The sequence below is a fragment of the Protomyctophum bolini genome (assembly GCF_963924005.1).
Source record: "Protomyctophum bolini genome assembly, chromosome: 14".
Taxonomy (NCBI): Eukaryota; Metazoa; Chordata; class Actinopteri; order Myctophiformes; family Myctophidae; genus Protomyctophum; species Protomyctophum bolini.
In genome coordinates, this window is record NC_137875.1 from 25,380,883 (window position 1) to 25,394,529 (window position 13,647).

Sequence of the window (13,647 nt, forward strand, 5' to 3'; positions counted from 1 at the left end):
TTAAATGCCATTAACAATAAAGAGAATTTTGTTTTACATGTTTGTTTTACATCACCATTACATCACCTAATCAACATGAGTTAGATGTTAATATATTAGCGCCCCTCACTTCACACGGGTGTGATTTAATTTTTATTTTTTTCTATCTAATGAATCAACTTTTCTTTTTGTCGTGTTTATCCATGAATGTGGATATGTACATCCATCCATTAATTTTCAACTGCTTATTTGTAGTCGGGTTGCGTGGGCAACAGCTCCATCAAAGAGCTCCAGACTTTGACACCCAGCACAATGAAACATACACATTTAGCCAGAAGCTTATCTTTCATACATAGAAAATGTCAAAACCTACTGAGTAATGAAATGTAGAAAAGAAAAGCAGCGCACCTTGGCCCAAAATGGTTGAAAATCTGTCGACATGTTACAATTTTTATTCATGCGTCGCCTTTTCGTTCAAAGGAAGTAATTAATTATGGACTTTTGACCAAAATGTACATGTTTTCAAGATTGGATATGCTCTAAAAGTGTGAAAAACATATTTTTTTGCCATTGCACTAATCCACCGGCATTTCCCCTGCAGTTTTCTCGGGTTCTGGCGGTTACACAACTGAGGACTAAAGGGCCTTGCAAACGTGAAGCGAGGAACGCAGGCGTTGTTGCCTGGATCAATACAGGTCTCCTCCAGGTCTGTTGAAGAGGGGCGCAACAACGCAAGTGTAAAAAAAAGCTAAACAGAATCCAGGTCTGGTGAGTCGCAGGCGTGTGCACATAACGAGCACACGTGCAACAAATTCACAGGACTGCACTCACGTAAATACGCTTGCGTTGTCGCACCGCGACTTTTCCGAGCAAAAACGCAGGTCTCATTGAAAATGATCTAGGCGCGTTTTATCGCTCCCCGTTTGCAAGGCCCTTTACACAGCCCTGGCAAAGTTGTGTGTTCCGTGGAGAGCACCTTTCTAAATGAGCTGGGTGCTCCTCTGCCATATAAAGTGTCAAAAAATATCAATGGATGAGTCCGGGCCTCGCTATTGACCAGGTCCAAGCAGGCCGGCAGCATGGCCAGATATCACTGCGTAGGGCAATTTCTTTTTTCCAATGGCAGATTTGTCGTGTTTCCAGGTTAGCGCAAATGAGTGTGCAGTCAGTGTTGCCATGTCTGCTTATTATAATAAGCGACTTTGCTTGTAAATATAGGTAGTTACGGGTTGCATGTTTTTGGGCTTGTTTCTAAAGTGTAGTTGCTTGGGCTTGTTTTCATAGACCTGTTTGCTTATTTTTCACGCAAAATCTGGCAACACTGACAGTGTGCTGCTGGATTGCCAATGACGCACACCTAAACACACTCAGAGTTATCAAAATGCATAATAAATAAATAAATTCAAGTGTGTGTGTGTGTGTGTGTGTGTGTGTGTGTGTGTGTGTGTGTGTGTGTGTGTGTGTGTGTGTACACAGTATATTCTGTTCACCATACCCTCTGCTTAATTCCCTTTGCCTTGCGTGTCCGTGTTGAACCCAATGTGTGGGTCATGTCAGCCCAGGCTCTCTGTTTCCACTGGGGGCTTTTTGAAATGAAATGTACTGTAAACATCCCCCATGGGGTTGAGGAATGTGATACAGCATACCAATGCTTGCAGAGAGCTAGTAGGTTGTGTTGCCCAGTTCCATGGCCCCTTTTGATTAGTCAGCATTGCTATATCAAACTGTTCAAAGAGTAAGTTGCACACCTGCACACTGTTACTAACCTTAAAGTCCCTGAATTCAGAAATACTATCTCAAATGTGGATTGTCAGTTTGTCACACCACAGAATAATGTGTAATAAAGCAACCAGACAATTGAATTGAATGAAATAAAAAAGATAATTGCCAATTGATTTAGGTTTCAAAAGTCTTTTCTCTGTGCCTTGGACCGCGTGACCGCTGAAGTGTTCTATGTTGAAGATGCACTTCCCATTCGACTGAAAGCTCAAGTCTGAAAGTTTTCTGCCCTTAATATCTTAGGATATCTTGACATGCAAATGTAAAGCTAACATTTTGGAAAAAATCGGAATCCCCCCCCCCCCCCCCCACCCAACCACTCCTTTTTTCCCTCACCCAACCACTCCTTTTTTCCCTGTTTCTTTTCCCTTTTTACCTCCTTTATGATGAATTCCTGTTCTGTTCTTTGGCTATATAGAAGTGTATATTTGTACGTCTCTAAATGTTTTGAAGCAAAAAACCTTGAACGATTAATATTGCAATTTATTTTGGGTTACGCTAGCAGAGCAAGCAGAGCGCTAATACGGGGCTACAGCTACTGTGTGATAAAGAGCAGAGGTTATGTCATGATGGTTTATGAGGATGTGGTAATCTTGGGGTTTGGTGCGTGTGCAGTAAAGAGTGGTCTGCTGTTTGCATAGAGTTATAAATAATAGAGACGTCACCAGAATTCCCCTCCCTTCCACTTGCATTGAGTTGCTCACCCAGTGCATTGAGTTGCTCACCCAGTGCATTGAGTTGCTCACCCAGTGCATTGAGTTGCTCACCCAGTGCATTGAGTTGCTCACCCAGTGCATTGAGTTGCTCATCCAGTGCATTGAGTTGCTCACCCAGTGCATTGAGTTGCTCACCCAGTGCATTGAAGCCTTTTCACCGCTTCTTCTGGGTTGGAACAGAGTGCATTCTGGGATGCATTTAGGCCATAGATGAACACGGTGGGCCAAACACATGAACCAGTATCGTGTGCGAGCGAACAAGCGACGCCACAAGAGATAGAGGAAGAGAGGTAGAATGACCTTCCAATAACTTTTTTATTTTAAAGTAAAGTAAGGATATTGCAAGCATCTAAGTGGATATAATGAAGTAGATGGAATCAAATAAGAAGGCATTTAAAAATGAAGAAAAACCAATGTCTTCTTATGAGGCTGTAGCCAATTAAGCCAGTTGTATACATGAGGCAGTGATGAGTTCCATATGGACACCTCAAGACAAACCTGCACAATGAGTTATATAAAACATTAAGAGGCTTACTGCTCAATCATCTTAAAAAAGTATTTTTTTATATCTACCCTCCATCCATCCATCCATCCTTTCAAAATTGGCCCTGGCCCCACACTTTAAATATCTGTGATCTAAGGTCTGCTGCTAGCAACATATAGTGTGTGTGTGTGCGAGCGTGCGTGTGTGCGCTAGTGTGCGTGCGTGCGTGCGTGCGCTAGTGTGCGTGCACGCACGCACGCACGCACGCACGCGCGCACTTGGCCAAATATAACGGTATCGCACACAACAGTTGATCATCAACCTTGCAGTGTTGTCTCTAGAGCTTTTGCTCAACCCTTCAGACAGTTGTCACTTTTGTCTCTAGTAGTCCATCAAAATCTCATCAATCAAAATTCATCAGTCAGAACGGAATGCTGACAATGACCAACGGCAAATAAAGATGATAATTAAACGTAACATGTTGCTTAATGTCAGAGGACATACAATCAACTAAAATCCTCATATTAGTTATGTGCTGCTCAAACAAAATCAGCTGGATGACATGGGAAACACATTTTGATTTAAGGGCTAGGCTTGAAATATGCTCTGACCACGCCAAAATTAGTTTTGTAATCCACATAATGAGAAAGTTCAAAGTTCAAACCGTTTTTTTTTTTTTTTTTTTCTTTCTCTTTCTTTCTTTCCATTACTGTATGGAAAGTTATAACACACGTTAGTTAATTAGGCAAGGAAATTGTATTTGTATAGCACAATTCAACAAGGCAATTCAATGTGCTATTAAACAGAACATCAACCAAACGAATCACAGTCATACAATGGCAACAGGATGCATAAAACAGAAGAAGTCAAAATCAATTGCAGTGCAGAAGAGAAAGAAGAAATAAAAGTAACTCAATCAAGGCAGCGGCAAACATTAGTTGAACTGTCCCTGAAAACTGGATGTTCCATGTGGTTGAGATGTTAGACCATGTGGTTGAGATGTTAGAAGCTCCCAGCAGTGTGTTGTCCTCAGCATGGTCTCAAACAAGCCCAGAGCAAGCAGATGAATAATCAAGCATGTGTGCCCTCATGCACAAACACCCATGTTAGAACTTGTGACAGCCCTCTGGCTCTGTCTGTCAGGCCTTGTTTTGCTCTGTTTCTCTTTCTAAACAGGTGCTTGGTAGTTAGAGCCATCAGCTTAATTCAGAGTACTTTTGTCCAACCATTTAAATGGGTTGGAATGGAGACAAATCTCAGTTATCTTTTATTATATTATATTATATTACTGTCTGTATGTGCGTGCGTGCGTGCGTGAGTGCGGGGGGGGGGGGGGGGGGTAATAAGATTTGTCATTAATAATTGTTCATAATATGAACAATTAGCACATAGTACTCTCCAATAACACACCGTGACTGAAGGTGAACAAGTAAGCAGCAGACTGGGATTCACTCCTCCATGATGATTACAACAACAGAAGATAAACTATAAATATCAATATACTGTATCTCCTGAAGAGCATAGTTGTACAAGGATAAACAACTAGCAAAATCTCAGGAGGACCTTTCTAGCCATACCAATATTATCTTTTATCTATTTATTGCCGCAGCTCGCTTGGTCTTCAACCAGCCTAATGTCCCCCCCCCCCCCCCCTTCTCCGCTACCTCCATTGGCTCCCAGTCGCTACCCGTACAAAACTCAGATGCTGGCCTTCAAAGCAACCAAAGGTATCTTATACCTTATCTTGCAAGTCTGATCAGACCCTACAAACCCTCTCCCGTGCTCAGATCAGCCAACGCAGGGAAGCTGGAAGTACATTCACCGGGACAACGCTCCACACCTCCCAAACTCTTACAGGCATATGCAAAGGCTCAACTTATGCAACTTACATAGCATTTTATGTAGACATAGCACTCTAGAGCGTATATGCATAGTTTCATTATATAGATATTCCACTGTTAGGTTCTTAGCTTATGTATGATTCTTGATGACTATTTGTGAGTGGTGCAACCACTCCAAGGAACAGCAATGTCCGTGTTCACCTATGTGTTGTTCACCTATGTGCACCAGTATGAGTACCAGTAGGGACGCTGTTGTGCCAGAAACAGAGAGAGAGAGAGAGAAAGTATTAGTGCTGCACTGTTGCCTGCTAATGAGAGAGAGAGAGAGAGAGAGAGAGAGAGAGGAGAGGAGAGGAGGGTGGGAGAGGGAGAGAGGAGAGAGGAGAGAGGATAGGAGGGGGGGGGAGAGGGGAGTTGCACCACTCAGTTCACACAGGTGTGATTTCTTTCTATGTATCTGAAATTGTAAATCTACCCATTCAGCAAGGTTAATAACAACAGTAGGCCTACTACCCCAGACTAACTACACCAGACGAGACCAGAGGGGTTGCAGTGTACTGCAGCCCAGAGAGGGTCAGTTGGCAGTGGAGAGAGTGAAAAAGGTGCCATGCCATCCTGTACCACACCATGCAGATTATGTGGAGAAGTGCTACATGTTTGTGTTAAATATCTCCTCCCTCAAGGGAATATATATCGACTGTCTGAATGCTACAAGTTTGTGTTAAGGAACAAAGGCTTGAAGGCACATCTATTGTACTTTTAATGATGTGCGAGCGTGCTATTTCCTCACTACCTTCTAAGCTAATAGAAACTTTTCATCTGGAAGACTCAGTTTCAGTGTCATGTGAAGGATTGTCAGTGTGACTAATTAGCTTCATGTTCCTGTTTTAGTTCTTGACGTGCTTTTCTGTCTCAGAAATCAGATTACAACAGCTTGTAGATCGGCTAATTTTGATGAAGACATGTGGTGTAGAGTCCTGGCACAGACAGAGCCTACTCAGGTTAAATTTACTGTACAGAGGATTTAAGTGGCGAACAGGAAATCAGTTGACTCACCCCTGCATGCATGCACGCACACGTGCGCGCACACGCACGCACATCTCTGCCTTCCCAGCTGGCCTGTAGTCTCTGACATGCTTATTGAGCTTCCTTAGAGTGACAGATGGGCTGCAGGCAAGAAGGGCGCAGCTTGGTAAACACGCACGTGCACACACACACACACACACACACACACACACACACACACACACACACACACACACAATGGTAACACGCACACCAAGATGCACATGGATACACATTCACAGTAGATAGGCAAAAACACACACACACACACACACACACACACACACACACACACACACACACACACACACACACACACACACACACACACACACACACACACACACACACACACACACACACACACACACACACACACACACAAGCTCATCCTCAATGCTCAGAAGACCTCCTGTCATATCTGACTGTCTCTGTGTCCTCTGTCCTTCCTCCCTCCTCAGGCTGCCATGGAGGACCAGGTCTCCAGGGCCACTCGCCCAGGGGCCTTAAAGGAGCCACTGTGCTTGTCCATCCACCTACAGCATCTATCCATCTCTGTCTGTCTGTTCATGTCTATTATAAAAGAGTGGGACATGGTGAAAAACCTTCTTCAACCACAGGAGAGAAGAAATGAGGGTACAGAAGGACAGCGGAACACAGAGATAGAGGATAGGAGAGAATATGAGAGGGTAGGAGCGTAACCTTTTAAATTACATTTCATTTGCATAATTGCAATAATTTAGTAGAAAAAGAACATCATCATTTGTTAATTATAAGTACTTTGGTTTGTTCTATGGACTTTTAATGTTTGTCTTATTCAAGGGAAAAAACAAACAAACAAAACAGGCCCCCCAAAAATCAGCATGCCCCCTGTGATGTGGGCGCTCCTCTAAAAGTACTTCTCACTTGAGTAACAATTTGACTGAGCTACTTTTTATTTGCAGTGGAGTAAATTTGACAAGGTCATATTTGTACTGCGGCCGTCACCTGAGGGACCAGGAATGATAAGTAGTTTGTTAGCTGTTCTGACAAGACGTAAAACCAAGAACATCAGCAGAGGAACATCACATTATCTATTCAATGGAGAGTGGACAGTCCATTATAAATGTGAAATGTAGGATGTCTGACAGTGAGACAGTGTAGGGGAGGTAGATCACACAGCTGAGAAGGAGAAAGTGTAGGAGAGACATAGTTAGGATAGCTGAGAAGGAGAAAGGAAAAGCTGAGTATGAGATAACAGGACCTGAATGTCGGTGCAGGGCTGTGGGGGAATTGCGTAAATTAATTTGATTGCCGCAAATGTAGCACATATGACGCGATAGCAGTTTCTCACACGCATTTACAGCAATGTTAATAATAACAATAATCCTACAGCGTATGTGAATGTGGGAGAAGTGGTTGGAAACAGACCATCCATCTTCGGTGTGCTCTCTCTCCCTCTCTCCAGTGAGCCATTCTGGTCTGTAGCTCTCTCTACAAGGCTATGAGCATGAGGACCCCCTATTCCCAAACATTTTGAGCTCCCCTCCCATATCAAACTGGGTTGAGACGTTATTTTTGAGTGATGCAACCACTCCCTTACGGAGCTATGTGGGCGGGTGGCTGGCTGGGTGGGTGCGTCGGAGCACGAAAACAGCATGGTTGTTTTTCACCACCTGTGCGCAACCTAACACAAAGTAGAAAGCCTCCTACCCAACACCCTCCCACCAAGCACACATTAAAAGATAGGTAAAGAAAAAGTACAATGGAGGAGGGAAACTATTACTGAAAATTAAACAGGACAGTACAGGTTTATAGTATATATAATACACAGGAAACAACATATTATGTTCTCAGGTACTGTACATGGGGAGCACGAACCTTATGATAAGAGACTGACCACTTATCCAACAGGGGCTTACATGTATTTTCAAGATTTGTTGATACATTTGTTACAAATGTCTCTCCATATGATGTACACTCACCAAATCTCTAAGCCACTATTAAGTAAGAGAGCCACTACTAGAACAGAGGCCTATAGATCGTTGCAGTCCCGCCCCCTTTCATGACGACGCCAGGCCCAGGAAATAATTCCCAATGCATTTTTCCCATAGATATTTCAAAACGTATTTATTTAAAGACTGCATAAGCGTCGTACAAAGCCAACTCCCCTGGTAGGGGGTGGGACTGCGACGCTCTACAGCCTCTGACTTCCGCTACTGTTGTAAGCTAACTCATTCAAGAGTAATATGACTCCCTTGATTATGTTACAAAAAAGAGCGTTAAGAATCATGTATAAAGAAGATTTCAGAGCACACACCAATAGGCTTTTTATGTTATCAGGTGTTTTAAAAATCATAGATTTGGTTGAATTACGTACATTATTGGTGGTGTTCAGAGCGAAAAACAGATCATTACCAATACAGTTACAGAAGTCATTTGTGTTTAGCTCAGAGGATGAGGACCATAGAAGAAGACATGATTTTAAACATCTGTTCGCCCGGACTACACTAAAACAAATGTGCACTTCTGTTACAGGTATAAAGTTATGGAATTCACAAAACCAGGAGTTGAAGAGTTGTACAACAGTGTTTCAGTTTAAGAAAGTGTTTAAAAAGGAAAAAATTATAAAATATGAACTAGAAGGTTAGATAAGTGTTATTTTGTTCCCTCAGCGTTGTTTTTGTTTGTTCTCTTGTTGAGCTCTATGTTATTTCGTCTTGTTGTTCTCTTTTTTTAAGGTTAGGGTGAGGGTTAGGGTTAGGATTAGATGTTTTATTTTTTTTATTTTGATAGGGGCAGGTATAAATAAGATTTATCTTCTTCCTGCTCCTTTTCTTTTCTGATATGGAATATGTAAATATGTAAAATGAATATAATCATGTAAAACCATAACTGAAATGAAATAAATAAATATGAAATAAAAGCACTTGGCCAGCAGTGTTGTTTCTACCGTACCACTGATCCAAGTATAGCAAGTATTGGGTCAGGTGCAATATTTGTATTAAAGGCTTTGGATGTATGGTAAAATGAAATGTAGTCTTATAGGCAAGTGATGGCCAAGTTTGCCGGTCTCCTGCTTACACATAAAGGAGAAGTGTTGGGATAATATGGAATAAAGCATGCATGGACTTGGAATATACTTAAACTGAACGAAAGCATATCTGGCATTTATACTACGGTGAAAATGTTAGAAGAATTAAATCCCACACTTCCACAAAGATTTTAATATCCAAATCTGTGTGTGTGTGTGTGTGTGTGTGTGTGTGTGTGTGTGTGTGTGTGTGTGTGTGTGTGTGTGTGTGTGTGTGCGCGTGTGTGTGTGTGTGTGTGTTTGTGAATGCACCCAATGTACCCAAGACCTTGTCTTGTTCATATTTTATAAACAGAAATAAATGATGAGTAAGCGTGTGTGCGTGTGTTCATGCGCTCACATGCACATCAACTCACTAGTGTGTGGTTATGTTTGTTTTTTAAAATGGGATGCTCAAATCACAAATTGATATACCGTAGCTGAGGTATAATGACCATATATTATCACAGCTTTGTACAGTTCTATCGCTCTGCACAGCTATGAACAAAACCATACATACTTTCAATTATACAGTACGTCAACATGAAATGATTTAACAAACTTGTTCAACAGAGTCATTCTGTCATTATATCTATTATGATTTATATGATTTATGACATTCAAGTGATTTCTTGATGACATAAATCATATAATTATTGGTCAATATAGTGTTCTAATATTCAGCTTAGATATTATTTATGAAGCACAATGTTGTTAACAGTTATTCAATCTAACTATTTGTAGCTTATACATACAGTACACTACATATTCACTAGGTCAATTCAAAGTTATTATGTGAAAATACAATTTGTTGATTTAAAACATGCAGTATGCAATGAAGATATCAATGCTGTCTGGTGGAAATCTCATACCGGTAATGTGCAAGACTGTTACTTTTCAGGATTAAAAAAAAGCTTGTAGATCTGCTATTTTGTCTACTTGTGTGTGACACTGCAGTATGACGAAGTAGGGAATTAATATGCTGAAAACAACATAGTGAAGCAGCCTAAATATATCAAGGCTAAATGAAGGAGTCCCTGTCTCTGCGGTTAGCTAGTTGATCAGCTGATGACGTGGGAGAGGCGGGATTTGAGGAGATTCGACTCAGCTGCCCACAAGTGATTAGGTAAACATGACCACAAGAAAATGTGGAGATCGCTACTGTGTCAGAACCTTTATACACTATAACCATTTCTCCCTGAACCCCTTTTGTGTATCTTTAAGTTCATCTCTTTTGCTTTTAGCTTTTTCTTCTTTTTTTAAACTCTTTTCCCCCCCAATTTAGTCATGATTCCAATTGATTCTTCCCCACACACATTTGTGTGTTGTCACTGCTGTATGACCTGCCTGACCTGCCAGCTAGGAGCCCCCACCGAGAGGACATAGAGTGTTGGTCCTACTCTGATCTGATGACAGGTGCTGCCCCAGCCGTAGGCCTACAGTAGATGCAGTGATATCACCCACCCCGCCCCGGTTCCCTCCCCCAAACACAGGCCAATCGTGTTCGTATATAGACGCTCGACAAAGCTGGATGAACCACGGTGGATTCAAAACCACAACCTCTGCGAAGGTTCATCTTATGTCATCTTATTTCCAAATTAAACATTTCCAAGGAGCAACGATTGCTACTGTACATATAATATAATACAAGACAGCGATAACGCTGCAGAGAACCAGGAACGTACCCAGTCAGTCCCACACTTGATTTCTTTGCCTGCATCTGATGTGCTAACTGCTTAAGCCCTGACTATCACTGACCAGTTGTAATGAGATCTGATTATTCAGCTAATTGATAGCTATACAATATTAATTGTTTCAATAACCTGAACTAGATATCCAACAAATTGTCTATGACTGTACTGTACTTCATCTGTTTAAAAGTTTATATATATATTTTTTGTTAATTGATCCTCAACAAACCGCTTACAGATATTAGACTGATTGTATGCTACTATCTAATGAAAATGTATTGTCTGAAATGAAGTGAAACACAGGAAGTTAAAGTTGGACTGTAAATTCTATTTGACCCTGCAGAAGGTTGTGCTCCAGTATAACCAAGGCAGCGGGATATGTCGTGTCAGTCAACTAACGCAGCTATTAGGAAAGCAACTACAGTAACTTAAAACTTTGTCTACTTCACCTGAAACTATCGCTATGATAAGTCTCCCTCTACTGCACCTACTGTACGTATAGGTTCTGATACAATATGGCCATGCTATTGAGGAAATACTAAGACGATAACCAGCAGGAATCTTTAACATAATCAGCAGTAGATTCAAATCTTTATTCTAAATATTTGTGCAAGCAGCTTCTGGCAACTATTAAGGATTCCCTTAGTAGTTGCCAGAAGCTGATTGCACAAGTAAGCAGCCAGAATCAACTTCAACTCGATGGTACGAGCACGGTGACAAGCGATTGGACTATTTTAAGGCGGATTTTCGTGAAACGGTCCTATACATTGGCGACCGGGTGATTCTTCAAAGGTTAGTGAAAAACTCAGCAGTGAAGGTAATTTCACGATCTAAAAAATAGCAGATCATACAAGCTCATAGCGCATATAGATCTGCTATGTTTTGAAAAATATTCAACAATTTAGCAAATCTTTTTATATTTATATTTTAAACAAACATTTTTAACTCAAATCTTTATATGGGGTCGGCGACCAAATATATATAATTTGACATTGACATGAAAACGTCTGAGAATCACTGAATAGTGAGTTTTGTATCATTCCACCAGCTTCAGAAGTATTATGGCCGGCCAGGGAAACATTTATTCTCATCTTCCCAACCATTTCTTTCACATTGTGTACCTTCACGTCAGACAGTAAGGGTACTCCCAACTATGAGAATGAAGAAATCCCGATAAGCTGGATAGCAAACCATATAATATCCCAACAGTATAAGGGAGTGTCATCTTGATTAACCCATTTTGGGCGGGAAGTGGGGAACCCCTTTTGGTGTTTTAAACAGTATGTTATAATTTAGCTATTGCAAAATAGCAGATCTACAAGCTCATAGCGCGCCACCGAGTGGCACGCTACGAGCTTGTAGGTCTGCTATTTTTGAAAAATAGCATAATGTTAAACTACCACAAAAATGTTAAACAGAGTGGGGAAAGTTGCTATAGGTATACTCTGATTCTTCAGACAAGAGCTTAGAATACATACATTCTCTATAAATGCCTGACATTGATAGACTTATTATTTTGCTGATCAACTCATATGGGCGTTGGGCGCAACATCTCAACAAGATAAATTAAAGAGTGCGTTCCATAAACAGTATTGTGAAGTCTGTGCTAACCCCCCCCCCCCCCTTTCTGCTGAGGAAATATGCAATTACGACTAACCAACCTGATGACAGTAATTGTTTTGGGATTGCTTGTGATTATGAAAAGGCACGGGGCTATAGGGGGTGTTTATAATCAATTCTGATTACTGTACATACATTTTTGATTTATTTTGAACAAATTATCTTGCATGCTTGGAGACAAATTAGCATATTTTCTGAGAGGTTTTATGTGATGTGATTTATAAATGTATTACTGTAAAGCAGACATAATATACATCTTTGTTGATAAAAAACAAATGTCAACCAATTCCTATGATTATTAGTCGACTAAGAATTGATTTAGACGAGGACAGCCTATAGTTCCTCCCTCATTAGTGGCCAGCAACTCCACGTCTGACCTCAAACCTCACACCCTTAGATCTCCATATATGGAGCTGACCTGTTCTGACATTCTTACATCACCGATGCATTTATCTGACTTATGGCCCAATTGGCAGTCAATGGTCAAGAAGCTGAATTATTGATTAACACTTCGTCACACATACATTGATTTGAGGCTGGTCTCAAGCCAGGAATCGAAACATGCATGTAGATAAAGGTTTTAGTCATTTAAATGAGAGTGAGAGACAGACAGATACCGAGAGAAAGGGAAAGAGAACTGATGAAATAAATGGAGGAAAGGCAGGAACAAGCCTATTAAAGTAATTAGTGAGATAATGGCTGATTAAACATAAACAGTCAACACTATGCAGTCTAAATATAACCACAAACGCGCACACGCACACACACACACACACACACACACACACACACACACACACACACACGCACACACACACACACACACACACACACACACACACACACACACACACACACACACACACACACACACACTTGCGTACCAAGTGATTCGAGGTTGTATACGTAGACTATTTTCACTGCGAGACACGAGATGTGCAACATCATATAAGTTGGGCTTCACAGGCAGTCATTCCTGCTTTCATCTGACCAGCTTGAAGTTGCAGAGAAGTGGGAGCCCCTTGCGTCTGTAATCATGCTATCCTACCAAGTCATGAATACACTGTACAATGTACAGTACATGCATGTTTGTACAGTATGTGTGTCCATCTGCAAGAATGTTTTCCACATCACTGTGTCTATTATATGTGTATGTTTGTACATGTACATTACAAGCACTGAAGCATGTATACTATTGGATTTGTGCGGTGTGTGATTGGTGGGTGGTGCGTTTACAGTGAGATCAAGAGGAAGCTTGGCAGGACGTCAGCCTTGTAAATCCCCGGGATCTCTTATGGAAAATAGTAAGTACACACACACACACACACACACACACACACACACACACACACACACACACACACACACACACACACACACACACACACACACACACACACACACACACAACACACAACAC

At 41.2% G+C, this 13,647-nt stretch overlaps 1 protein-coding gene across 1 annotated transcript in view; it reads right to left on the minus strand.

Annotated features, from left to right (window-relative positions):
- slc24a3 (solute carrier family 24 member 3) overlaps positions 1–13,647 on the minus strand; it is a gene marked incomplete at its 3' end in the record, with an annotated part of 71,922 nt that overhangs the window by 30,390 nt on the left and 27,885 nt on the right. The window lies entirely within an intron of this gene.